General features: G+C 41.9%; 1 long non-coding RNA gene across 2 annotated transcripts; it reads left to right on the forward strand.

Annotated features, from left to right (window-relative positions):
• Positions 1-258: 258 nt before the first annotated feature.
• LOC118763487 lies at positions 259-13097 on the forward strand. 2 transcript variants are annotated; one of them, XR_004999245.1, is made up of 3 exons: positions 259-271; positions 2197-2199; positions 13015-13097. It is a non-coding gene; the product is annotated as an uncharacterized LOC118763487 (long non-coding RNA). The 2 variants fall into 2 exon arrangements; XR_004999246.1 differs by lacking the exon at positions 2197-2199 and adding an exon at positions 9210-9212.
• Positions 13098-18439: the final 5342 nt, after the last annotated feature.

Here is an 18439-nt window from a genome sequence, read left to right on the forward strand (position 1 = left end):
ATTTACACACATACACACACACACACACACACAAATATATATATGTATGTATGTATGTATGTGTGTATGTATGTATGTGTGTATGTATGTATGTATGTATGTATGTATGTATGTATGTATGTATGTATCTATTTGTGTCTGTGTCTTCCCCCTCCCCATTGCTTGACAACCGATGATGGTGTGTTTACATCCCTCGTAACTTAGCAGTTTGACAAGAGAGACTGATAAAATAAGTACTAGGCTTGCAAAGAATAAGTCCTGGGGTCGATTTGTTCGACTAAAGGCGGTGCTCCAGCATGGCCTCAGTCAAATGACTGAAACAAGCAAAAGAATAAAAGAATGTTTTACTGGATTCAATCATCCAACTATGACCACATTGTTTACTTTTTACTTCTGTCAGTCATCATGGCCATGCAGGAGCAATGTCGAATGAATTGAAAACAGTACTTAATTTATCAGTCTCTTTTTGCTGAGTCACTAAGTTACAGAGATGTAAACAAGCAACAACAGTTGTTAAGTAGTGGCGGGCAACAAACTCAAACACAAAGACACACACACAAATATCATCCCCACCACTACCACCACCACCACCACCATCATCATCATCATTTAACGTCTGTTTTTCATGCTGGCATGGGTTGGATGGTTTGACTGAGCACTGGCAAGCCAGGAGGCTGCACCAGGCTCCAGTCTGATCTGGCAAAGTTTCTACAGCTGAATGACATTCCTTATGCCAACCACTCCGAGAGTGTAGTGGGTGCTTTTTATGTGCAATTGGCACAGAATCCAGTCAGATGGTACTGGCATTGATTACACTCGAATGGTGCTTTTTACATGCCACTGGGACTGGAGCCAGTCAGGCAGCACTGGCACACGCATACACACACATACATATGTATTCATGTACACACACATATGTATACTTATATATATATTATACATATACATATATAGGCATAGGAGTGGCTGAGTGGTAAGTAGCTTGCTTACCAACCACATGGTTCCGGGTTCAGTCCCACTGTGTGGCACCTTGGGCAAGTGTCTTCTACTATACCCTCGAGCCGACCAAAGCCTTATGAGAGGATTTGGTAGACTGAAACTGAAGGAAACCTGTTGTATATATATATATATATATTTGGCTGGTATTGGGCCAACATACCAGCCAAATTGACTACATCCTTGCCAGGCAAAGGGAGAGATGGCTACTTATAAATGCCAAAACCTTCCCAGGCGAAGAATGCACCCCACAACATAGACTGGTAGTTAGTGACTTTAGGATCAGGAGTAGGAGGACAACCAGAAGACGACCAACATAGAGAAGAAGGATCTGGAAGCTTAAGGATCCTGTGAATGGACAGAGATTTAGAGACATGTTACTTGAAGCCTTTGACGAAGTAGAAGGGGATAGTGTATCACATGGGGTAGAGGACAACTGGACGTTTCTAAGGGACAACCTGCTGAGAGCCACTGACCAGATCTGTGGCTGGTGCAAAGTCCCCTCTCGTCCCAAGGTAACGTGTGGTGGAACAGTGTCGTAGACAGGGCTATTAGAGAAAAGAGACAGACTTGGAAGCACTGGAAGAATGGTGGTAGCAGGAATTGTATCAGACTGCTAAAAGGGAAGCTAGGAGACAGGTCTATCTAGCCAGAGGGGAAGCAGATAAGAAAAATTTGCCAATGTTCTGCGCCGTGAGGACCAAAGACTGGAGGTGTTTCGCGTTGCAAGACAGTGTGTGAGAGAGAATTGTGATGTGGTGGGAGAGAAGTGTGTTTTGCATGAAGATGGTTCACTTGCGCTAAACGAGGATGCAAAGAGAGAGGCTTGGAGATGCCACTATGAAAGGTTGCTGAATAAAGAAAATGAATGGGATAAAGAGAGTCTGCCGAACGTTGACCCAACAGAGGGACCAGCTATCAGGTTGATAGTTCCTTAGTAGCTAAGGCAATTAGAAGCATGAAGACAGGGAAAGCCCCAGGCCCATCAGGTATCACTGCAGAGATGCTCAAAATATCTGGTAGTGTCGGCTATAGCCTAGTCACCTGTATAGTTAATCAGGTGATACATGAAGGAGTCATACCCAATGACTGGTGTAGCAGCATAATATAGTCAACTGCTACAAAGGTAAAGGTGATGCCCTAGATACAAATAATTACAGAGGTATCAAGCTGTTGGATCAGGTGATGAAGGTTACAGAGAGGGTCATAAGCCAACTAATTAGAGAGAGAGTTAGTTTAGATGAGATGCAGTTTGGTTTCGTGCCAGGGAAAAGTACCACTGATGCTATATTCCTGGTAAGGCAGCTGCAAGAGAAATACCTAGCCAAAGATAAGGCCCTGTACCTGGCTTTTGTTGACATGGAGAAAGCCTTCGACAGGGTCCCCCGATCCCTCATATGGTGGTCAATGAGGAAACTAGGAATAGAAGAATGGTTAGTGAGAGCTGTGCAAGCCATGTACAGGGACGCTGCTAGTAAGGTGAGGGTTGGAAATGAGTACAGTGAAGAATTCCGGGTAGAGGTAGGGGTCCACCAAGGCTCAGTCCTCAGCCCCCTCCTATTTATCATAGTCCTCCAGGCAATAACGGAGGAATTCAAGACAGGATGCCCCTGGGAGCTCCTCTATGCTGATGACCTTGCTCTTATTGCTGAGTCATTATCAGAACTGGAGAAGAAGTTTCAGGTGTGGAAGCATGGTTTAGAATCGAAGGGCCTTAGAGTCAACCTAGCTAAAACCAAGTCCTAATAAGTAGGAAGGTAGACAAATCACAAACGCCTTCAGGTAGATGGCCCTGCTCGATCTGTAGAAAAGGTGTAGGTAGAAACTCTATAAGATGCACCAAGTGTAAGCTATGGACACATAAGAGGTGCAGCAATGTCATAGGAAGGCTAACTAGGAGAATGTTTTTGTATGTGGCAGATGCTCGGGAGCATTAACCTCTGAAAATCTGCAGAAAACAACTTCCGTCACTTTCCAGGGGGAAAACTAGAAGTAGTTGATAGCTTCCGTTATCTTGGTGACCAAGTCAGTAGTGGGGGTGGGTGTGCTGAAAGTGTAACGGCTAGAGTAAGAATAGCCTGGGCAAAGTTTAGGGAGCTCTTACCTCTGTTGGTGACTAAAGGCCTCTCGCTCAGAGTAAAAGGCAGACTGTATGATGCATGTGTACGAACAGCCATGCTACATGGCAGTGAAACATGGGCCGTGACTGCTGAGGACATGCGTAAGCTCACGAGAAATGAAGCTAGTATGCTCCGTTGGATGTGTAATGTCAGTGTTCATAGTCGACAGAGTGTAAGTACCTTGAGAGAAAAGTTGGACCTAAGAGGAATCAGATGTTGTGTGCAAGAGAGACGATTGCGCTGGTATGGTCATGTGGTGAGAATGGATGAAGATAGGTGTGTGAAAAGTGCCACACCCTGGCAGTTGAGGGGACCTGTGGAAGAGGTAGACCCAGGAAAACCTGGGTCGAGGTGGTGAAGCACGACCTTCGAACTCTAGGTCTCACCAAGGAAATGACCAGAGACCGAGACCTATGGAAGTATGCTGTGCGTGAGAAGACCCGGCAAGACCAGTGAGAACAATCAAAATCAAATCATATATCAGAAAGCAGGGGTTAAGTGACCCATCTGTTCGTGTCCGCTGTCAGCCTCATCTGGCACCCTTGCCGGTGATACGTAAAAGCACCATTCGCTCATGGCCGTTTGCCAGCTCTGCCTGGCCCCCGTGTCGGTGGCACGTAAAAGCACCATCCGTTCGTGTTCGTTTCCAACCTCGCCTGGCCCCGTGCCGGTGACACGTAAAAGCACCGTCCGTTCGTGGCCGTTGGCCAGCTCTGTCTGGCCCCGTGTCGGTGGAACGTAAAAGCACCATCCGTTCGTGGCCGTTTGCCAGCTCTGTCTGGCCCCGTGTCGGTGGCACGTAAAAGCACCATCCGTCCGTGTCCGTTGCCAGCCTCGGCTGTCCCCCGTGCCGGTGACACGTAAAAGTACCGTCCGCTCGTGGCCGTTTGCCAGCTCTGTCTGGCAACCGTGTCGGTGGCACGTAAAAGCACCATCTGTTCGCGTCCGTTGCCAGCCTCGGCTGGCCCCCGTGCCGGTGACACGTAAAAGCACCATCCGTTCGTGGCCGGTTGCCAGCTCTGTCTGGCCCTGTGTTGGTGGCACGTAAAAGCACCATCCGTTCGTGTCCGTTGCCAGCATCGCCTGGCCCCGTGCCGGTGACACGTAAAAGCACCATCCGTTCGTGGCCGTTCGCCAGATCTGTCTGGCACTTGTGCTGGTGGCACGTAAAAAACACCCACTACACTCGCGGAGTGGTTGGCGTTAGGAAGGGCATCCAGCCGTAGAAACACTGCCAGATCTGACTGGGCCTGACGAAGCCTTCCAGCTTCACAGACCCCAGTTGACCCGTCCAACCCATGCTAGCATGGAAAACGGACGCTAAACGATGATGATGATGATGATGATATATCGCTTGACAACTGATGCTGGTGTGTTTACGTCCCCATAACTTAGCGGTTTGGCAAAAGAGACTGATGGAATAAGTACTAGGCTTACAAAGTCCTGGGGTGCTCCAGCATGGCCACAGTCAAACGACTGAAACATGTAAAAGAGTATATATACATAAATACACACACACAGGCACACATACACACACACACACACAACATACTTTTTTTTAGTCTCCATTTACCAAATCCATTCAAGAGGTTTTGCTTGGCCTAAAGTGATAGTAGAAGAGGTAGCATTCAGTGTGACTGAACCCAGAACCATGTGGTTAGGAATCACAGTTCTTACTACACAACCTTCCCTTGCACCTAAAAAGAAAAACTGACCTCAGTGGAATTTGAATTCAGAACATAAAGAGCCGGAAGAAAAACTGTTAAGAGTTTTTGATCTGCCATGGTAGCAATTATGTCTGTTCACACACATACATGGACATATCCTTTATTAATACTATTTTTGTCTTTTTAATCCATTTTCTCATCCCTCCGCAGATAAGATTATTGTTATTGTAACTACTACTACTACTACTACTACTACTACTACTACTACAACAACAACAACAACAACAACAACAACAACAACAAACAACAACAACAAGAACAAGAACAAGAACAACAACAACAAATACTACTACTACCACCACCACTACCGCCGCCGCCGCCACTGCCGTCACCACCACCACCATCTTAAGAGAAAAGTTGGACCTAAGAAGCATCAGATGTGGTGTGCAAGAGAGATGACTGTGCTGGTATGGTCATGTGGCAAGAATGGATGAGGATAGCTGCGTGTAAAAGTGTCACACACTAGCGGTTGAGGGAACCTGTGGAAGATGTAGACCTAGGAAGACCTGGGATGAAGTAGTGAAGCACGACCTTCGAACATTAGGCCTCACCGAGGCAATGTCTAGTGATCGAGACCTTTGGAAATATGCTGTGCTTGAGAAGACCCGGCCTGCCAAGTGAGACCATAATATCGTGGCCTATGCCAGGGGTGTAACCAGCCCACTTATGCATACCTTTCCTTCATTGGACACTAAACTCTGCTTGCGAAGACCTGTTAAGGCAAGTGAAATCGAAATCAAATTCGACGACTGGCATCCATGCTAGTGGAGCACTAAGAGAACCATCTGAGCATGATTGTTGCCAGAGCAGCTAACTGGCTTCTGTGCTGGTGGCATGTAAAAAGCACCATTCAAGCGTGATCATTACCAGCTTTGCCTTACTGGCACTTGTGCCAGTGACATGTGAAAAAACATTCGAGTGATGTTGTTGCCAGTGCTGCTGGACTGGCTCCTGTGCAAGTGGCATGTAAAAAACACCATTTGAGCATGGCCATTGCCAGTGCTGCCTGACTGGCCTTTGTGCTGGTGGCACATAAAAGCACCCACTACACTCTCAGAGTGGTTGGTGTTAGGAAGGGCATCCAGCTGTAGAAACTGTGCCAGATCAAGATTGGAACCTGATGCAGCCATCTGGTTGGCCAGTCCTCAGTCAAATCATCCAACCCATGCTAGCATAGAAAGCAGACGTTAAACAATGATGATGATGATTCAGTGAAAGCTAAATACTTTATTTTTGCATTGATGTAATTGAACTAATTGGGTATGGAAACGGCTGTAGGAATAAGAATTTAATATTATATTGATTTGAATATAAGTGGTTGGTGTCAGGAAGAGTATCCAGCTGTAGAAACCATGCAAAATCAGATTGAAGTCTGGTGAGCCCCTCAGCTTACCAGCCCTGGTCAAACTGTCCAACCCATGCCAGCATGGACAATGGTTGTTAAATGATGATGATGATGATACATACATAAATACATACATACATACATGCATGCATGCATGCATACATATATACATACATACATATATACATACATACATACATACATATATATATATATATATATATATATATATATATATATATATATATATATATATACATATATACATATCATCATCATCATCATCATCATTTAGCGTCCGTTTTCCATGCTAGCATGGGTTGGACGGTTCAACTGGGGTCTGGGGAGCCCGAAGGCTGCACCAGGCCAGTCAGATCTGGCAGTGTTTCTACAGCTGGATGCCCTTCCTAACGCCAACCACTCCGAGAGTGTAGTGGGTGATTTTATGTGCCACCGACACAGGTGCCAGACGAGGCTGGCGAACGGCCACGCTCGGATGGTGTTTTTATGTGCCACCGACACAGGTGCCAGACGAGGCTGGCAGACGGCCACGCTCGGATGGTGTTTTTATGTGCCACCGACACAGGTGCCAGACGAGGCTGGCAGACGGCCACGCTCGGATGGTGTTTTTATGTGCCACCGACACAGGTGCCAGATGAGGCTGGCGGACGGCCACGATCGGATGGTGTTTGTTACGTCCCCAAAGCACGGAGGCCAGTCTATGCGGTACTGGCTACGGCCACGTTCGGATGATTTTCTTGTGTGCCACCAGCACTGGTACCACAAAGATACAAATTCCATTGATGTTCATCTATTTTGATTTGTTTTGATTTTCACTTGCCTCAACAGGTCTTCACAAGTGTCACAAGAAGGAAGGTATGCACAGGTGGACTGACTACGTCCCAGGTAGGGGCCACGGGTTATGGCCTGACTAGTCTTGCCGGGTCTTCGGATGGTGTTTTTATGTGCCACCGACACAGGTGCCAGATGAGGCTGGCGAATGGCCACGATCGGATGGTGTTTGTTACGTGCCCACAGCACGGAGGCCAGTCGATGCGGTACTGGCTACGGCCACGTTCGGATGGTTTTCTTGTGTGCCACCGGCACTGGTACCACAAAGATACAAATTCCATTGATGTTCATCTATTTTGATTTGTTTTGATTTGATTTGATTTGATTTTCACTTGCCTCAACAGGTCTTCACAGGTCTTCACAAGTGTCACAAGAAGGAAGGAAGGTATGCACAGGTGGACTGACTACGTCCCAGGTAGGGGCCCCTATATATATGAGTTTTCATACAGTTTCTGTCTATCAAGTTCACTCACAAGGCATTTTTCAGCTCAAGGCTATAGTCATCTATCCAAGGTGCAACAACTTGGGTAGTCACTACCCAAGGTGGGACTGAACCTGAAACAATGTGGTTGCAAAGCAACGTCCTTAACTAGTCACACAGCCATGCTTGCACCTGTCTCTAAATTAGAAGCAATTATACAATGTAGTGTTGCATACCCTTAACAAAAACAAGTGGGTCATTGCTGAAATGCATTTAATTATGGGTCTGTTTGATCAGGGTTGACATAGGGTTAAACAGCAATAGTTAATTACAAGGCAAATACAAGGAAGCCTCTGAGTGTTTGCTCAATTTGCTTGAAATAGCAGCTAAAACTCTCTCAAACTACACCATATCTTTAAGGGAAGGACACATTGGACAATGTAATACTAGGTGTATTATATCAAAAAAAGATAGGATGGTCATTGTGACCCTGATCAAAAGCTTGTTTGTTCTCAACAACATCAACATGGGAAACAGCAACTATGCATGTATAAAAATCAATTCCATTGATGACAAAGATGAAGTGGGTGAAATAAGAAATCAATATTTTATTTCCAGCAAATATAATTGATTTGATTTTCCTACTAGGAAATATCCAACAGTCATTGATTAGTTTCTATTGATTTCACAGGGAAAGTTTTCTCTAGACCCTTAGGAGGATTTGAAATTAATACTGAAATTTAAAACATATTAATATGTATGATGTACTACAGTAAATGTTTGGTGAAGGAAGGTCTACCCAGCATGGACCCAACAGAAAGATGAGCCATTCAAGTAGACAGCAGTATGGCAGATAAAGTAAATAAAGTTGTAGGCGTAGGGGTGGCTGTGTGGTAAGTAGCTTGCTTATGAACCACATGGTTCCGGGTTCAATCCTACTGCATGGCACCTTGGGCAAGTGTCTACTATAGCCTCGGGCCGATCAAAGCCTTGTGAGTGAATTTGGTAGACGGAAACTGAAAGAAGGCTGTCGTATATATGTATATATGTGTGTGTGTGTGTGTGTTTGTGTGTCTGTGTTTGTCCCCCCAACATTGCTTGACAACCGATGCTGGTGTGTTTATGTCCCTGTAACCTAGCAGTTTGGCAAAAAGAGACCAATAGAATAAGTACTAGGCTTACAAAGAATAAGTCCTGGGGTCCATTTGCTCAACTAAAGGCAGTGCTCCAGCATGGCCACAGTCACATGACTGAAACAAGTAAAAGAGAGTAAAAGATATGAAAGTAAAAAAAAAACAAAAAACCTTTTGTTCATCAGGTATTACTGCCAAGATTGTTAGAATATATGTATTATGTGCTACAGTAATATATGTATGATATTCTATAGCTAGAATAGAAGCTAGGTGACTGGTGTACTCAACTAGGGGAGAAGTAGAATTTGAGAGGTTTACCAATGTTCTTGAAGATCAGAGGAATGAAGTGCCTTGGATTGCAAAGCAGTGTATCAGAGAGAATTGAGACATTGTTGGCGAGAAGCATTCATCATCATCATCATCATCATCGTTTAACGTCCACTTTCCATGCTAGCATGGGTTGGACAATTTGACTGTGGACTGGCGAACCAGATGGCTGCACCAGGCTTCAATCTTGATCTGGCAGATTCTCTACAGCTGGATGCTTTTCCTAACGCCAACCACTCTGAGAGTGTAGTGGGTGCTTTTACATGCCACCGGCATGGGGCCAGTCAGAAGGTACTGGCAACGACCTCACTCAAATCTTTTACACATGCCACCGGCACAGGTGCCAGTAAAGCGATGCTGGTAATGATCATGCTCAAATAGTGTCTTTTACGTGCCACCGGCACAGAGGCTAGATTGCTGCTCTGGCAATGATCACACTTGGATGGTGCTCTTAATACCCTACAAGCACGGGGCTCGAGTGCCAGTAAGGTGACGCTGGTAACGATCACACTCGAATGGTCCTAGATTGATAATGCTTCCCCTGGACCTAGTGATCCTGAAATGAAAGAGGCAAGGTAATGCTAATATGAAAGGCTATTAGATATGAAGAATGCGTTAAAGAAAGCAGGTTTTCCCAGCATTTGCCCAATAGCAGTAGCAGTATGATGGATGAAGCAAATAAACATATGAAAGCAGAAAAGTCTCTGGTCCATCTGAACCACTTCTGTTATCACCCCTCACTTATCCCACCTTTATTTCAAAACCAACCTCTACCTTTGCCTATTATTTCCCCTCTCCTTGTCCATTCTGGTTTTTTTTATGCCATCGTTCTTTCTTTTCTTACACTCCCGTTCCCCTCCTCTGTCATCCAGGCAAATGTACACACTCTAATTTATTGAGCATTCTGTATGCCTACAACTTATTCTTCTATCCTCATCCTTCAAATAACCACATTCTCTTTCCAAATCTATGTTTATTGTGTCCATCCCACCTTCTTTTCACAGTGTTAAATGATTGGTTAAATGAGTAAAGAAAGTGTAGGATTACAAGATCCTTATAGCTCTGTTTCATCAAGGACTATTGAACCTCACAAGTGTAAATGCCATAAGAAAATGCACCCAGTATGCTCTGTAAAGTGGCTGGCATTAGGAAGGGCATCCAGCTGTAAAAACAAAATAAAATTATACACATAAGCACTTAGTCTTTGGAAGCAGTAGCTCTTAAAGGGAGGCAACTCAGAACTGTGATGACTTGTCTAACACATGCCAGCATGGAAGTGGATGCAGAAATGATGATGATGATGATGATGATGATGATGACAACGATGATGACAACGACGACAACAAAAGCATGCATATACATGTGAAAGGCTGTTGATCACATAAAATTATGAATTTTAAATTCAACTTTCGATCTCATCCAAGCCATGGAAGTATTGATAAAAAAGGACATAAAAATGATGATAAGAATGATGATGATGATGATGATGATGATGATGATGATGATGATGATGATGATGTTGATGGTGATGACGACGATGATGACAACAACGGCAATGATGACATTCATCAATTATAAATCTCTAGACACTTTTTAAGCAATGAACTGAAACCACCTCCTCTCGAGTCTATTTTCAGTTAATCACTCAAGCAGCAGGAGTTAAATTGATTTATCAAGGTTTCAGTACCATACCGTAAACTCTTTTGATCAACTAGAAGTAGTGGACCCTTCACATGTATTCAAATCTGAAAACTTCCAGCTGACAAGGTCTCTAAAAAGTAAAAAAAAAAACCTGTATATAAAATAAACTTATAAGCTTTTGTATCAAAGTCGTAACTTAATTAATATAAGTTGCATTATTCATACGAATTCTTACAATTAAAGATCATTGTTTTGTTTAATTAGATGTGTTCCCACAGGATCTTACGCAATTGATGCTAAAAAGATATCCCATTCCTGCTTCACACAGTAAAGTTTGTACTAACACTTTTTTTTATTGTTTGGTGATATCTCACTAAGGCAGTACCTATGACCTTTTATGGGGCCTCCAAGAATGGTGAGGGGAATGAAGGAAGGTATCTTCAAATCAGGGACCTGAACTAAGTGCTTGCAACTGATGAGACTCCACTAATGACAACGAGTGATGGATTAGGGTTTACCACCAAAGTAGGCCACAGAGGGATTTGAACCCAGAACACAAAGCTATGAAACAAATACTGTCTGGCATCTGGTCTGATGTTCTTACAGTTCCATAAACCCATCCTGCAGGATTGATCCTTTGTTGTTACATCCCTGGTGTAAATATTTAATGGAATGAAAAGTAGGGAGTTGACAGAATGGCTAGCATGCTAACTCTAACACCAGTCCTCGGAATACCTAATCTCTCACACTGTACCCCAAATTAGCCAATACAGTAGCAATAACACAACGTTTAGTAGCCGCAGTAGCAGTTAAATAATACCAGACTCAAGCCATCAGTCCACAATTCTACCTAAGCGACAACAAATATTAGCTGCAATACCACCTCCCAATCCAATACAAATGCAGATTGCGCTTCAGGTTCTCCCCCACTAACAATGAACCGATGGAGCTCAACCTCACTAGCAGTAAACTCCAACCAAGGAGCAGGTAGGAAAACTTGCAATTGTCAGGTTTCTCAACCATGCTCACTTGGAAGCTCCTGTCAGTGTAAAAGCATAGTTTACAAATGCTGTGTTATAACACCATGTTCCCACCAAGCAAGGGTATATATTGGCTGCACTGTAGATTTCAAGCACCACTACTGTGCACACGTGAACTCTTTCTCCATTCCAAATTCTAAATTATTGATTGAAACAAATAGAAGATAAAAGATATAAGATATATGTCTATCTGTGTGGGTCCATCCAATTATGTCATTGTCTAGAATTATCTGCACAAAATGTTTGACTGCTTTTTAATCCTAGCAAAACAAAGATCATTGCTCACAATCATAAAGCATCCATCACAACATCAGATCATTGCTCACAATCAAAAAGGATCCATCACAACATCAGATCATTGCTTGCAGTCAAAAAGGATTCATCACAACATCAGATCATTGCTCACAATCAAAAAGGATCTATCACAACATCAGATCATTGCTCACAATCAAAAAGGATCCATCACAACATCAGATCATTGCTCACAATCAAAAAGGATCCATCACAACATCAGATCATTGCTCACAATCAAAAAGCATCCATCACAACATCAGATCATTGCTCACAGTCAAAAAGGATCAATAACAACATCAGATCATTGCTCACAATCAAAAAGGATCCACCACAACATCAGATCATTGCTCACAATCATAAAGCATCCATCACAACATCAGATCATTGCTCACAATCAAAAAGGATCCATCACAACATCAGATCATTGCTCACAATCAAAAAGCATCCATCACAACATCAGATCATTGCTCACAATCAAAAAGGATCCACCACAACATCAGATCATTGCTCACAATCAAAAAGGATCCACCACAACATCAGATCATTGCTCACAATCAAAAAGGATCCACCACAACATCAGATCATTGCTCACAGTCAAAAAGGATCAATAACAACATCAGATCATTGCTCACAATCAAAAAGGATCAATAACAACATCAGATCATTGCTCACAATCAAAAAGGATCCATCATCACATCAGAAAAGAGCCAATCAATCAAGTTGATGATTTCACATACTTTGGTTCTGAGATTATCTCAAATGAAAAAAGATGTAAAAACTTGAATTGCAAAAAGCATGGTTGGCCCTGAACAAACTGGATATTGTTAGGAAAACAACCCTGTCAGACAACCTTAAGAGGAATTCTTTCCATGCAATACTAGAGTCAGTCCTTTTATATGGAATAGCAGCCTTGATCCATACCAAAAAAACTGGAATCCAATCTAGATACAACTTACAGCTGAATGTTAAAAGCAATCTTAAACATATATTGGAAAACTCATCCAACCAAGAAACAGATGTATGGAGATCTTCTGCCTGTTTCCACTATTATGAGGGAAAAGCACTTGGGCATTGGAGGACATTGATGGTGAGCTAAACAAGAGCTGGCTGTACTTGAGTAGGTCATCTGAACACAACATATATAGATCAACTCACCAGAGACACTAAATGCTCCCTGGAGACCTCCTTCAACTAATGCAGATGGAGATGGATAGCGTGCTTGGGTTAAAAACGTCTAAGCAAGCTTGACCAGATGATGATGCTATGTCCGTCTTTGGTTTGTTTATGTCCCCAGGACTATGTAAATTAGTCTGCACATCATTAGATATGGGAACTCAGAGAGTGGCTCAATGGTTTATTGTGTTCGTTTAATTTTGTGTAAAATGCTGAAGATTAGCAATTGATGGAAATTTTTGGAAAGAAATTTTTTGTTGTTGTTAAACTCGCAAGTCAATCCTAATTGAGCAGATATGTTTTGAAAGACATTCCAGTCATGGCCACCTCACTTTTTGTATATCAGAATCATATTCTTGAATGCGACCTTCCTGTTTCAAGATGTTAGGCATTATCTGAGAAAGATTTGACTGTTATGTTTGGAAGATAGCTGACCACATAGACGCTTCGATGATGATGTGACAAAGCTATTTCTTGGTATGATATGGAAAGATGATGAAGTGACAAGAAGCAGAAAGATAACAAAATAGGATAATTATGGCTAAGTGCAGGGCTGGACAAGAGGATCCACAACTACTTTGAAGAGCTACCTTATAAAGTACTGTTATAGCTTATAAATCAAATACAATTGTATTGAACCAATCCATGGTTGTGGAGATGACTGCATGGTTAAAAAATTCTCTCTACAACTACATGGCTTTTTTTGCTCCTGCTGTCCAACATCTTCCATCATAGCCTCCAGTTGATCAAAGCCTCCAAAGTGAAATTTTGTAAATGAAACTTCATGGAAGGCCATAAGTGGATATTTCTTCATTTTGGGGAGTAGACTTACCTTCTAGTTTGTATTAGACTGTCATCCCATTTAATACAAGCACCTGACTCTTTGTTGCCTTTAGTGGAATCCACTCTGTTGCAAACATTCTGGTCTGTGAATAACTTCTCTTGACACCATATTCAGAGATCCTGAAAAGGGTCATGGATTTTTTTCTCAACCCTGATTCAGCTATTAAAAAATCTAGAGTCTAGCATAGAAGCATACTGTTAATTTAGACTGTAGTATAGTGATTTAGTGCCAGTCTTGAGTATAATATGATAATGAGTCTATCAGTTTTCATTAAAATAAGATGATAAAAATCGTTAAAATTGAATTTGGGATTTTAACTTCAAATTCCTATTCAGCAACATCTAATATTTTTTTAATATTTGAAATAATCTGGCAAAGTGATTAAACCCTAGATTAATTCAGTGGTTGTTATTGTGCTTGTAAAGGTTGTATGATAGGGGTGAAGCAATAGATACCAGTTACCTTACATCCACCCTCATCTTATGGATACTGTAAATCTAATCAGTACTGATGCTTTGCTAAGCACTGTGTTGACTGAATCACATGTCATGAAAAAATTGAATAATTAAGAAATTGTTTATTCAAAAGACTAAGTGGTGGGGCCACTGGATTACTATTTAGTCATCACTGATCCCAGATCCATGGAGGTAGTACCTATGAAAGGCCCCAGTTATAGGGAAAAAAGTAGAAGATGGCCCTCTGATTTTAAAGCAGATAGGACTTGGTGGAAGGCTGATCTCTAAACATGTGTCACACAAGATCCCTGGTGTGTAGATATGTCCTGATGTTACATGAACCAGCCCCCACTATTCAAGAGATAAAGAGGATCTGTGCCTCAGGAGTAAGCTTGGGAGGACAGGAGACTAGCAAAGTAAACTGTAACTAAACAGATTAAAGATAAAACTGTCTGATGTGAAATCTATTATATAAAATCCGTTCTGTCTGTCTGTGTGTGTGTCTTCTAGGATCTCGGGCATCCTCCATCCGATTGTGCTCAAATTTGATATGTAGATACCGATGGTATTAGGGCATGTATAAATCTTGAAAAAATTGCAAAAATCGATTCCAGGTGAGAATGTGATCGATAAAGCCGTGGGAACGTGCATTTGCATGTGCAAGTACATCAGCTGTTGTGATCGATACTACGCATATGCGAGGAAAATGCATGTGCAATTTGTGCAAAAAAAGTTGGCTTGCTTGAAATAATGCCACAAAATGCAGTATATTTAAGAGACCAAAAAAGTAAGATGCAAATGAGATATTTTCTTCAAACTTGGCATGACGGAAGGAAAGACTATTTGGTGGTCACAAAAAAGCACTCCCTGCTTTTCTCAAAGGGGAGGCCTATGTTGGACAAGTTGTTTTGAGAAAATTTGGTTTCGCAGGAGTGGGTGTGTGGTAAGTAGCTTGCTCACCAACCACATGGAACCGGGTTCAGTCCCACTGCGTGGCATCTTGGGCAAGTGTCTTCTGCTATAGCCCTGGGCCGACCAATGCCTTGTGAGTGGATTTGGTAGACGGAAACTGAAAGAAGACTGTCGTATATATGTATATATATATATGTATGTATGTGTGTGTGTTTGTGTGTCTGTGTTTGTCCCCCTAGCATTGCTTGACAACCGATGCTGGTGTGTTTACGTCCCCGTCACTTAGCGGTTCGGCAAAAAGAGACCGATAGAATAAGTACTGGGCTTATAAAGAATAAGTCCCGGGGTCGATTTGCTCGACTAAAGGCGGTGCTCCAGCATGGCCACAGTCAAATGACTGAAACAAGTAAAAGAGAGTAAAAGAGAGTAACTCAGCATCGTCCATTGGGCAGGGTGGGGGTTTGTTCGTACTATATAAAAGCTATCAACTACTCAATGGCCCACAAATACATTAAATATAAGAACATTTTAGAGAAAGTCCAAGGCCTCTGGCCTATAGAGACCACTTCAGAGGCCTGTTTGTGGACTATAGATCATCTGTTGTCAACTCCTATATTAGACATTTTGTCTTATGTAGGGGTTGACAACAATATAATACCTTTATGAATTGTTTATACTCTCAATCAATAGAGGAAAGGGCAGCCTATTACAGACACTAGCATAGCTGGACAGGAGTAGGGGCAGTCTGCCCCAGGTGGCACTTTTCATTCTGTTGTAGGTTATTGCCTACAAACACATAGGCAATATGTGTTTTTTGCAGCGTTCAGGAGAGGCAAACGGAAGGGCCATCCTGGGCAGTGCACCCTCTAGCTACACTAGGGATCACAGATAATTCTTTCAGAAAATCCTTGCTTTTTGTCCTTGATATTTAGGGCAGTTGGTTATACGTGCAATTTCTTATGTAAACAACTAAACATTTGCTGTGGTTATGGATGACAGATCTATAATCATTTATCTACATCGGATCAGTTAGCACATTCATTTGATATTGGGAAAACCTTGATAGTTAGTATCTTTTTATCTAAGTAAGGTGAGGCATGCATTTTGTTCAAGGACATGCCACGAGCTTTGGAAAAATATTATTTGAAATTCACTCCATTTAGTTACAGCCACTGGGCATGTTCGATACACCGGTGTTATTATGTACGGGAAAGAATGATTTCTACTCGATTGCTTCTGTGAATTACTGTTGCTAGTTGATTGTTTGTTGATGTTATCGTTAAAACATTGTAGGCACATGCACGTACATGCATGCAAACACACACATTCCCACTCTCATGTTTAAACATATAATATGAACATGCATACATACATCCATCTACCTATTTGTCTCTCTATACATACATACATACACACATACATACATACATACATACATACATACACACATACATACATACATACATACATACATACATACATACATACATACAAACATACACACATACATACATACATACATACATACATACATACATACATACATACAAACATACACACATACATACATACATACATACATACATACATACATACATACATACATACATATATACATACATACATACATACATACATACATACAAACATACACACATACATACATACATACATACATACATACATACATACATACATACATACATACATACATACACACATACATACATACATACATACATACATACATACATATATACATACATACATACATACATACATACAAACATACACACATACATACATACATACATACATACTACATACATACATACATACATACATACATACATATATACATACATATATGGACAGACATAAACATATGCTTGCACATGTGTGTGTGTTTGTGCGTAGGTGGATGTATGACAAGAGAGAAAGAGGGGGGAGAGAGTGAGGAAGGGAGGAAGATAGAGGAAGGAAAGAGGGAAAGAGAAACAATAAGAAAACAAGGAGAAAGAGAGACAATGAAAGAGAAAGAAAGAGAGAGAGAAAGAGTGACAATGAGAAAGCAAGAGGGAAAGATAATGAAAAAGAAAGAGACAAGAAGGGAAGAGAGAGAGAGAGAGAGAGAGAGAGAGAGAAAGAGAGACAATGAGAAAGCAAGAAAGAAAGACAATAAAAAAGAAAGACACCGAAAAAGAAAGAGACAAGAAGGGAGAGAGAGAGAGAGAGAGAGAGAGAGAGAGAGAGAGAAGAGAGAGAGAGAGAGAGAATGTGTGAATATATGTATGTGCATGAATGCATATGCTTTGTGTACATGTGTGATTATGAGTATATTTCAATAACTAACTTAGTATTGTTTCAGGACAACTAAAAGTTTTTCCTTGATATATTAATATCTGTAGACTAAACTCTTTGCCAACCAACAATTAAACCACCTTACCATCTCATTGTTTGGGTTTTCAGTAGCGTTGATGGTAGTGGTATTCTATCAAGCATATTGATTTTGTTATATTTCTTTCTGGATCTTTTATCAAAGTTAATAAACAATACAACAATAACAATGATAGTAATTATAATGTTTACCGTGGTTTCTATCAAATACATTTGCTTAAGACTCCCGGGAACAGTGTAAGGCTGAAATACAATCAAGCAAAAAGGAAAAAATTAATGAAATCAGATTTTAATAATAGAAATCACAATCAAAATTAAATTCACTGACATGGCCAATGACAGTACCGCCTGACTGCCACCCGTACCAGTGGAACATTCTGAGAATGATCATTGCCAGGGCTGCTGACTGGCTCCTGTGCCGGTGGCACATAAAAAGCACCATTCGAACGTGATCATTACCAGCGTCGCTTTACAGGCACTTGTGCTGGTGGCATGTGAAAAACTACATTTGAGCGAGGTCGTTGACAGTGCCGCTGGACTGGCTCCTGTCCGAGTGGCACATAAAAAACACCATTTGAGTGTGGCCGTCGCCAGTACCACCTGACTGACACTTGTGCCGGTGACATGTAAAAGCACCCACTACACTCTCGGAGTGGTCGGCATTAGGAAGGGCATCCAGCTGTAGAAACTCTGCCAGATCAGACTGGAGCCTTGGTGCAGCCATCTGGCTCGCCAGTCCTCAGTCAAACTGTCCAACCCATG

This window comes from Octopus sinensis, linkage group LG5 (assembly GCF_006345805.1).
Source record: "Octopus sinensis linkage group LG5, ASM634580v1, whole genome shotgun sequence".
NCBI lineage: Eukaryota > Metazoa > Mollusca > Cephalopoda > Octopoda > Octopodidae > Octopus > Octopus sinensis.